The 10,310-nt window shown below is 32.9% G+C and overlaps 1 non-coding gene across 1 annotated transcript; it reads right to left on the bottom strand.

The window, feature by feature from the left end:
* Nucleotides 1-830: 830 nt before the first annotated feature.
* LOC120886063 (U1 spliceosomal RNA) lies at nt 831-998 on the bottom strand. The gene has a single exon (XR_005728836.1). It is a non-coding gene; the product is annotated as a U1 spliceosomal RNA (small nuclear RNA).
* Nucleotides 999-10,310: the final 9,312 nt, after the last annotated feature.

The following is a 10,310-nucleotide window of genomic DNA, read 5'->3' on the forward strand; positions in this document are numbered from 1 at the left end:
TATCTTCTGAGAAATGTGCAAGTACAAACTTTCTCCTTAGGAAAGGGTGGCAGCTAATTAATTTGGTTCCTGAAAGATTGTTATTATCCACTTCATTCCAAAGTCATCCTGTTATTGGTAGCTGCTGCTTTTAAATTTTTAGAATTTCTGAAATAAAGAGCACTTTTCAAAATTGCTATTGGGCTATAAAGTTATAGTAAGCAGATTAGGTGCCTAATGCAGTTTAGAACTATTATCACTGAGATGTATAGCTTCATTTGTAGATATTTCAGTGAAATTCTAAATTAGACAATTGAAGAGGAGCACTTACTAATATAAGAAAAACCGAGTCCAATGGATTTTACCTGATATCTATATTAACTTTTAGACCCAAATCAAGAAATAGTTATAATGAACCAGACTGAGAAGCCTTATTTTTCCCCCTTCTTTGGACTTTTTCCCTCTCCTTGCTTCCCTTCCTTCTTCCATACCTTCCCTTCTTCTTGGCTTCCTTCTTTCCCTCCCTCATCCTTCTTCATAGCTGAGGTATGAGATATGATGATGGATTTTCTAGTAAAGAAAATGCTACAAACTGAAACCTTGCTTTCATGGATCATTTTTGTCTGACAACTAAGGTAATATGATTATATCTTTATAAACCTAATCATAATCAGATTAAAAATCCCCAAACTGGAAGATTAGAGAAGATACTGAAACAAAAGTAAAAGATTCTGTTATTTGGAAGCATTTTTGAGGAAATATAGATTAACCCATTAATTTAGAAACTTCTTTTTATGTGGTTTTTCATTTATTCTGTTTTTTCTTACTTTTTTTTTTTTTTTTTTTTTAGACATGGGAAAACACAAACACACACAGTCCCCCACTACCAAAAATTATGCTGCCAGCTTTTTCACATCTGGGAAAATCACAGGGGTCAGGCTCTCTGGAGTGTAGTGGATAAACCTCATCCTGGAAAAATCACTTTTGTGACCATAGCATCTCCCTTGCCAGGTGAGTATTCATATGATTCTCTTAAATAGATTTGTGACTAAATTAAATATGAAATCTAATGAACCTTCTTTCTGTTTCTAGACATGTCTACCTTTTTTATTGTTACACTGAAATCCTATAAAATATTAGTTTTTAGTGTTGCAAATTCCCCTGAAGTTGGCAATTTTTATTTTCAGGTTTAGGAAGAGAAAGATTTGAAGGCATGTTTTATTTCAAGAATTTCATGCCTAACTGATTAGTTGAAAGCATTTTAGAAGTTTAAAAATGGGGATGGTTTCAACATGTTATAATTTTCTATTAGAAAAAGTTGAATACAGATTTTCCACAAATATTTTTATGACTATCTTTAAGGGAAGGAGAGATCTTGAATTCAAATAAATAGAAATGCGGCTCAGAAGGCTGAGGCAAGAGAATCCTGATTTCAAGGTCAGCTTCAGCAACTTAGTGAGGTCCTAAAAAACTCAGAAAGACCCTATCAAAAAAGTGCTGGGGATATGGCTGAAAGGTTAAGCGTCCCTGGGTCAATCCCCCAATCCGTTACCATAACAAGTAAACAAGTACATATGAATATTTCCTTTAATTCTTGTTCTTCTATTCCTTAATTCTATGGAGAAAAAAGTGGCACCCTACAAGATTTAGTACAAAACATTTATTTCTCATAAAGGAGAGAAATTACCATACATAATTATTTTAAAGTGGATTTAACATCTTTTAGAATAATTGTTCAATGTATTTATTTTTGTTAACAAAAATATTCTTTGATAGATCATATATGAAATTTATTTTTAAACCCCTGACTCAACTACAACCTGGCATTTATTATCAGCTAACTATATGAAGAATTTGATAGAAGCTGCATGTGGTTTTTGGATCCTGGAAAAGTGCTATTTTTCTCAATCATCAAATACTTTGGTTTTTCATAAACAAAGAATATATTCCAAGAGAATGGGTAAATGATAGTATTTTAGTTACACACTACTGAAGTATATTTGAAATAGTTGTTTCACAAATTAAATCAATCATTAATGCAATATTTCTCAAACTCTTGGCACCTGCAGACCACTGAAGAGAAATTTGGAACACACATGTACCATAATACTTAAGTCAATTAAGAAAAATTGATTAACTGCAATAAACACAAGACATTATGAAATTGTTAATAATTTCAGGTGATTTAGGAATGATACTACACTTATACTAATCTATCCTTCTCTAATTTAATGATAAATGCCCATAATTGTAGAGCAGTTTAAATATCCAGTTTCTTGTCTTACAAAATTGTAACTCATATGTCATGTCTCTTACTAGAAGTGGATACACATATTTCAATGAAAGAGTCGTGTATACTGGAATCAAATGTGAAGTGAGGAATTGTGGTATTATTTCTCCTTTACAAAAATTTTAGTACTTCATCAGAGAGGACACTGTCAAAGACTTGTCTTAAAGTTTTGGCCTGCTGACCTGGATCAACAGTGGGTATCTAACAAATAAGAAACAAAGGTGAGGGTTGGGGAAGGAGAAAGAAAAAGAAACAATTCCTGTTCTCTTTGATCAAACTTACTCTGTATTACAATTTCTATGGAAACTAATTCATTTATGTACTTGTACAATGTGCACGTGTTAGTATGTCCACTTTTCTGGTGGTTTCTGTAAAATCAGTTTCAGACTGCCTGGCCAGTTAGACTTTACTACTTATTTTTGTTAAGGTGTGATCATATTTAGTCCCATTCTTAAAAATACCATGTATTTGCTATTGGATGGCTAATTTAGATCTCTAACGCCAGCCTCATCCTTGAGTTCTTGGCTAACATGCCTGCCTGCACAGTCACCAATGCACTTTATGTGTCTGCTAGACACCACAAACTTAACAAGACAGCACTTTCAAACCTCTCCCAGACTTGTCTTTGTTCCCATCTCAAGCAATTGTATAATAATTCACTGGGTTGCTCTAGAACAATATTTATAATTATCCTTCTTGCTTCTCTTTCTCTTATATCACACATCTAATGCATTAAGATATCTCTGTATTTAACTATCACAATATCTGCTTAATTTATTTTTACCTTCATTTTTCCACCCTAGGTCATATCTGTTTCTCTGAGTCATTGCATTATTCCTAATTTGTCTTGCTGCTTTTGTTTTTGTGTTCCTAAAATCTTTTTATCTGTAAATAGTCTAAGAGATTGCCTTAAAATATAAATCCATAGCTCAGTGTTGCCTATTCACAATTATCCAGTGTGTCACACTGCCCTCCATTTAAAATCTGGAATTCTTCCCTAGTTTTAAGAAACCTTCCCTTATTTTTTTACCATCCTATTTGCATACCCTGCTCTTTCCAAACTCTCACCATGATGCTTTTTACCTTGTTTTTACTGACTGGCAATTCATTTTTCAGGCCAAGAATGTCTCCCAATCAGGACCATTGTCTAGCTATTCTTATTACCTGAGACATTCTTCTTCCAAATGTAGATATGGTTGTCTTCTCCCTTTATTGCCATCCTTCTCAAATTTTGCTTCACCAGAGAAGCCACCAAGAAATAAAAGAGCACTGCACTTTTCCCTATGTTGTTTGTCTTTTCTCTCTAATATATATACACCAGGGATTGTACCCAAGGGCACTTAACCATTGAATCACTGAGCCACAACCCAAGCCGTGTGTGTGTGTGTGTGTGTGTGTGTGTGTGTGTGTGTGTGTGTGTGTAGAGAAGAGAGAGAGAGAGAGAGAGAGAGAGAGAGAGAGAGAGAGAGAGAGAGAGAGAGACTGACTCACTGAATTGCTTATGGCCTTGCTAAATTGCTGAAGCTGGCTTTGAACTGTGATCCTTCTGCCTCAGCCTCCAGAGCCACTGGGATTAAAGGCATATGCGACCAAGCCCAGCCTCTGAAACATATATTCTACCTTACATTTCATTTTGTAAAAATGAATGTATTTTATACTATAAGGTTTACCCTTTTAGATCGTAAAATCTATTCAACTGAGGAATTTTTCTGTTTGCTTACCGTATGTTCTTGGTTCGAGTGTGGCACCAATCTGGCATATAATATATACTAACTGGCTAGAAAAACAAATAGTTTAAGAAGGAAATTTGCTTCATAACTATAGTTATTTAAATGGAGAATGCTGTTTATGGTAGCAGGATATCTAAAGAACAGAATAGGACATTAATTCAGTGATTCAAACATGAGAATTCCAAAACTTGAACTGTAAAGAAGTAAATGGAGCTTAAGAAAAATAAATAAACAGCAAAAAACAATAACAAAAAGATGTGAGATCTATTTAAAAGATAAATTATGAAGCACGGTGATAAAGTAGATATTGAAATATGGAAGTAGAGACACAGGGAGATGCCTATATACTTCATTATCCAAATATAGATAGTAGTCCTTTTTTCTCTGATAAGTAATTAAGAAAATGTCTATGTTAATGTGTGTGTGTGTGTGTGTGTGTGTGTGTGTGTGTATAGGTCAAAGATTTGTTTGACATGTAGTATATTTGAGTGAACTTTGAATATCCAATTAAAAAAATTCAAAAGAATATGAGATACATAGTTCAAAATCAAAAAATAACTTCTGGGTTGGAGACATTCTTTAGTAATTTATATACAAGTAGTAGCTCAGGATGTAAACTCAGACACAAAAACTTAGGGAGATTATGGAGGGCAAGAGAATTTGATGAGTTAAAATAGATAATATATATATATTATAATATATATATTATAAGATATATATATTATAAGATATATATATTATAAGATATATATATATATATATATATATATATATATATATATATATATATATAATAGGGTAGAGACTGGTGAACTTGCCATCAATAAAGGCAGGATACAGCAGAAGTTAAAAGAGACGAGGATAAAGGCTTATCATTGAAGCCAAATTTTAATACAGCAATTTTCAGAAGGATGAAGTAAATTTTCAACCAGCTTCAGTCCCAGGCCACTACAGATGTCAGATAGAGAGCAACACAGAAATGTGGAAAACAACCTCCAGTCCTTGCTCTCCGTAAGAAACAAAAAGCCAAAGAAGAACCAGAAAGAAGAGAAGGTCAATCTAGCACAAGCAGTGAGTGCCCATCCCTTTTCACAGTTCCAACTACTTCAGCAGGGATAATGTTTTATTGTTCATTCAGAATTTTTGTTGTTGTAGTTGCTAATTGGTTCATATGTGTATAAATATATGTTTGTATGTATATATATATACATCCATATATATATGAAAAATATATGAACATGTGCATGTACATATATGCACATATTTTCTTCTTGTTTGCTTTTATATCATTATTTCCCTTTTTTTGTGAATTGTTAGAAATCTAGTGTGACCCTTCAAGTTCATTGGGAAGATGTTCTTCATCTGAGAACCCCAGCCTAACCTTGCTCCATACACAATCTAACCCTGCTAAAACCTTAGCATAAAGAAAGGAAGAGAAAATCCCATCATCAATGACCAGATCCCAAATAAAGTACCTAATGATGCAACTTATGGTCTTGGAAGAACAAGCCTTTCCAAAACCATTAGAAGGAAAGAAATAATGAATATCAGAGTTGAAACTAATAAATTAGAAAATTCAAAAAAAAATCAAAAAGATTAATGAAACAAAATTTATTCTTTGAGAACAAAAACAAGAATGACTTTGAAAGTCATTCCAAGGAATTGGAAAATCCAGAAAAAATGGGTAGATTTCTAGACACTTATGAACTACCAAAATTGAACCAAGAGGATATAGAAAACACAAACAATGGACAAATATCAAGCAATGAGGCTAAAGCAGTAACAACATGTCCTCAAAAAAGTAAAAAATAAAAAATAAATTAAAAAATCCAGGACAGATGAATTCACAGATGAATTCTACCATACTTTTACAGAAGAGCTAATTCCAAGCTCCTAAAATTATTCCATAAAATAGAAAGGATAGAAATGGTCTCAAATTCAATCTATGAAACCAGTTTCATCCTGATACCCAAACTAGATAAAGACATTTCCAGGAAAGAAAACTACAGACCAATATCCTCAAAGAGGATAGATGCAAAAAATTTTTAATAAAATATTTATTTATTAAATCAAAATCAGCAGTATATTAAGGAGACTGTACATTAGGATCATGTTGGTTTCATTCCAGGGATGCAAAGTTAGTTCAACTTATAAAAATCAATATTTGTAATGCACTATATACATAGGATGCAGAAAAAATATTACATGGTAATCTCAATAGATTTTTAAAAAGTATTTGAAAAAAATCATTTACATTTATTTAAATAATATATATCATTTAAAAAATATATTAAAAATAAATTCTAATAAAATAAAACAAAATACTTGAGAATAAACCTAATGAAAGAAATAAAAACTTCCACAAGCAAAATTATAGAATACTGAAAAAGTAAATCAAAACACCATAATGACATTGGGGTTGTGGCTCAGTGGTAGAGCACTTGCCCAGCATGGGTGAGACACTGCATTTGATCCTCAGTACCACATAAAAATTAACACATAAAATAAAGGTATTCTGTCCATCTACAATTAAAAATAAATAAATAAATAGATATATTTAGATATATACATAAGATGGAAAGTCTCCGATGTACATCATAAGATGGAAAGTCTCCGATGTACATGAACAGACAAAATCAATCAATGTTTATAGCAGCACAATTCACAATAGCTAAACTGTGGAACCAACCTAGATGCCCTTCAGTAGATGAATGCATAAAAAAAGTGGCATATATACACAATGGAATATTACGCAGCAATAAAAGAGAATAAAATCATGCCATTTGCAGGTAAATGGATGGCATTGGAGAAGATAATGCTAAGTGAAGTTAGCCAATCCCACAAGAACAAATACGAATGTTTTCTCTGATATAAGGAGGCTGATTCATAGTGGGGTAGGGAGGCAGAGCATGAGAGGAATAGAAGAACTCTAGATAGGGCAGAGGGGTGGGAGGGAAGTGGAAGGGGCAGGGGTTAGAAATGATGGTGGCATGTGATGGACATCATTATCCAAAGTACATGTATGAAGATACAAATTGGTGTGAATATATTTTGCAGACAACCAGAGAGATAAAAAAATAGTGCTCTATATATGTAATATGAATTTTAATGCATTCCACTATCATATATTAAAAAATCAATAAAAAAATTTAAAAAAGGAAATGCAAGCCTACAACTTATATGGAACAACAAAAAATCCAATATAGCCAAAGCAATTGGAAAAAAAATCCAAAAAACTGGAGTTATCACAATATCCAAATTCAAATTGTACTACAGAACTACAGTAATGGAAAAAGCTTAGTATTGGCACAAAAATAGACATGTAGACCAATGAAACAGAATGGAGGACACAGAGACAAACCCCACAGCTACCTTTATCTGATTCTTAACAAAGGTGCCAAAAATTTATTTTGAGGAAAGGATGGCCTCATTAACAAGTACTGGGAAAACCTGGAATCTAGATTGAAAGATTAAAACTATATCTCCATCTCTCACCCTACACAAAAGTCAATTCAAAATGCATCAAAGACCTAGGAATAAGACTGGAAATTTTTTAGCTACAGTGGAAGAATTTCAACATACAGGTATTGTTACCAACTTCCTCAGTAGGACTCCTAATGCTCAGGGAAATAAAACCAAGAATTAATAAATAGGAAGCCACCAAACTAGAAACTTCTGTATTGGAAAACAAACAAACAAACAACAACTAAACAGCCCAAACAGAGAACATACAAAATGAGAGAAAAAAAAATTTCAGGATACTCTTTTGATAGAGGTTTAATATGCATAATACGAAAAGAACTCAAAAAAAAAAAACAAGAAAAAAAAAAAAAACCTCACTACAAACAAAACAAGTAACCTGTTCAACAAATGGGCAAATGAACTTAACCAACACCTCTCAAAGAAGTACAAATGGCCAAAAATTACAAAACTACATTGAAATTTTATTTCACTCCAGTTACAATGGCAATCATCAAAAATACAAATAGCAATAAATGCTAATGAGGACATAGGAAAAGGGGAACTAATATACACTACTGGTAGAACTATAAATTAGTACAGTTACTATGAAAATCAGTATGATGTTTCCTCAAAATACAGGAATGGAACCACCATATGATCCACCTATTCCATTCCTTGGTGTTTACCCCCAGAGAATTATAGTCATCATATCATAGCAACACATACATATCCATGTTTATAATTCCACAGTTACAGTTTATGGAACCAGCCTACTGTCTATCAACAGAGAAATGGATTTTTTTTAAACAAAGCCTGTGGCATACATGCATAATGTCATTTTCAGTCATGAGGAAGAACAAAATTACATAATTTGCAGGAAAATGGATGATACTGGAGAGCATTATGTTAAATGAAATAAACCAGAATAAGTCAAGGCTCACACATTTCTCTCATAAGTGGAAGCTAGAGAACAAAACAGGTAAAAAGACACCTCATGGACATATAAGGTAGTCCAGTAAAGTAATGAAAAGTGATGAGGGAGAAGAAGAAGAAGAGAGAATAAGGAAAGATAGAAAGGATTCAATCTGATCAAATTGTGTGCATGTCCAATATGCCACAATGAAACCTACTATTCAGTATAATTGTATGCACAAAAAATGTAGTGAATAGAAGTGGTGAATAATGAGACCTTTATTTTCAAAATGATAGGTGATTTGATCCCTTCAAAGGAGATAAATGTGTAAATTAAAAATTACTTTGAAGTTTTAAAATCTGATAAGGTAGGAACAAGCTATTAAGTGAAAAGTGTTCCAAATGGGAAGAGAAATATCACTTGAGCATGTAAAAATCTGAACAGATAAAAAAAATGAGTATTTTCAAATGTTTGAAAAGTAAAGAAGAGAAGTTAAATAAAATAATAACTGGAAAATCCCAGTAGGAATGCACGAAGAAGTTATTTTATCAAGAAATATATGAAAAAGCTGCTCAAAAGCTCTATTCATAAAGGAAATACAAATTAAAGTCATACTGAGATAGCACTACAGCTGTTATTGCTATTACTAAATAGATAAAACTTAGTAAGTATTGGTGTGGATATGGAAAGAAGGAAAATGTGGAGAAGTTGTTTCTGTACGAATACTGTGCATGAAGCCAAATTTATGTAGGACAGAAACAAGTATCAGATGAAGAAATGAGGAGAGTGAACATAGCATATCTTTGGAGAATTCTAAAAATAAATTGGCAAAGAAATAATTGATACTGTAATAACTATCAGACAACATGAGGCGGTGGAAGTTTATAGTGATTTTTTTTTTGTCATTCTGCTCAGATGTTCTATTCCTGTCATTTAATACATTCTCAGTTTATAATATCATTAAAATATTCCAGAGATGTAAATTCATAAAACTACATCAAAAACTACACTCTTACCAAAGTTCTTCCAACCAGGTTTCTACTGGTAATTTCAATATCATACATCCCAAGATAAATAACCATGGTCATCTTCAAAATCTGCCTATCTTATATATTTCCTACCTTAATTAAGAGAACTCCTATCCATTGCATTGCATCACTGACACTAGAAACCAGGAGCTATAAATGCAGCTCTCCTCCTCATGGGCTCAGCACTTTCTCCACATTGGTTCATTTAATCCTCCAAACAATCTGATGAGTCAGATGTTAATGTTAGTTAATCTAAAACCCAACTATGGAGGTGTTGAAAATTTTTCCAAGCTTATACACCTATTTACAATTAGAGTGTGCTTGCCATCTGTTAATGTTGCTTGCTCCTCTCCAAAAATGTCTACAAGCAAATCTAGATCCTAACATACCACTACTTCCATGCCACTTTCCTTCTTTCTTTTTTTTTTTGAAATTTAAATAAAGTTGGTTTTATTTCGTAATAAAATATCTACAGATAGTCAGAGGATGATACTGGATCTGCAGTCCAACATGATGAGCACTGGTATCTGTTTGGTTCCCATGATCTTTCCTTTCTCACGTTTGAAAGGACCACTCCAGTTTCTTCCATAACTTCACTATTTATTTCAAAAATAGGGGAAAAGATGGCTTAGCCACTTTTATCACTTCTATTGGGAAGCAAATCTTTCCCAGAAACCCTGAAAATGTGTCCCAAGGGTACCTGTAGATGCAACAGAGGCTGTGAAGGTGAGCAGTTAAGCTTTCCCAACTTCTTTATGGATGTCAGGTAAAGGAAAAGGGCGTGTTGGAAATGGCTGGCAAGTTGTGCCACCAACATTATATAAGTAATTTCTTTCTTTTTACTCATTTATTTATTCCCATCTGTGTTTAGTCATCTTTATATTTAAGATCTGTCCGCGCGGGTAATT

This window comes from Ictidomys tridecemlineatus, chromosome 1 (assembly GCF_052094955.1).
Source record: "Ictidomys tridecemlineatus isolate mIctTri1 chromosome 1, mIctTri1.hap1, whole genome shotgun sequence".
Lineage (NCBI taxonomy): Eukaryota > Metazoa > Chordata > Mammalia > Rodentia > Sciuridae > Ictidomys > Ictidomys tridecemlineatus.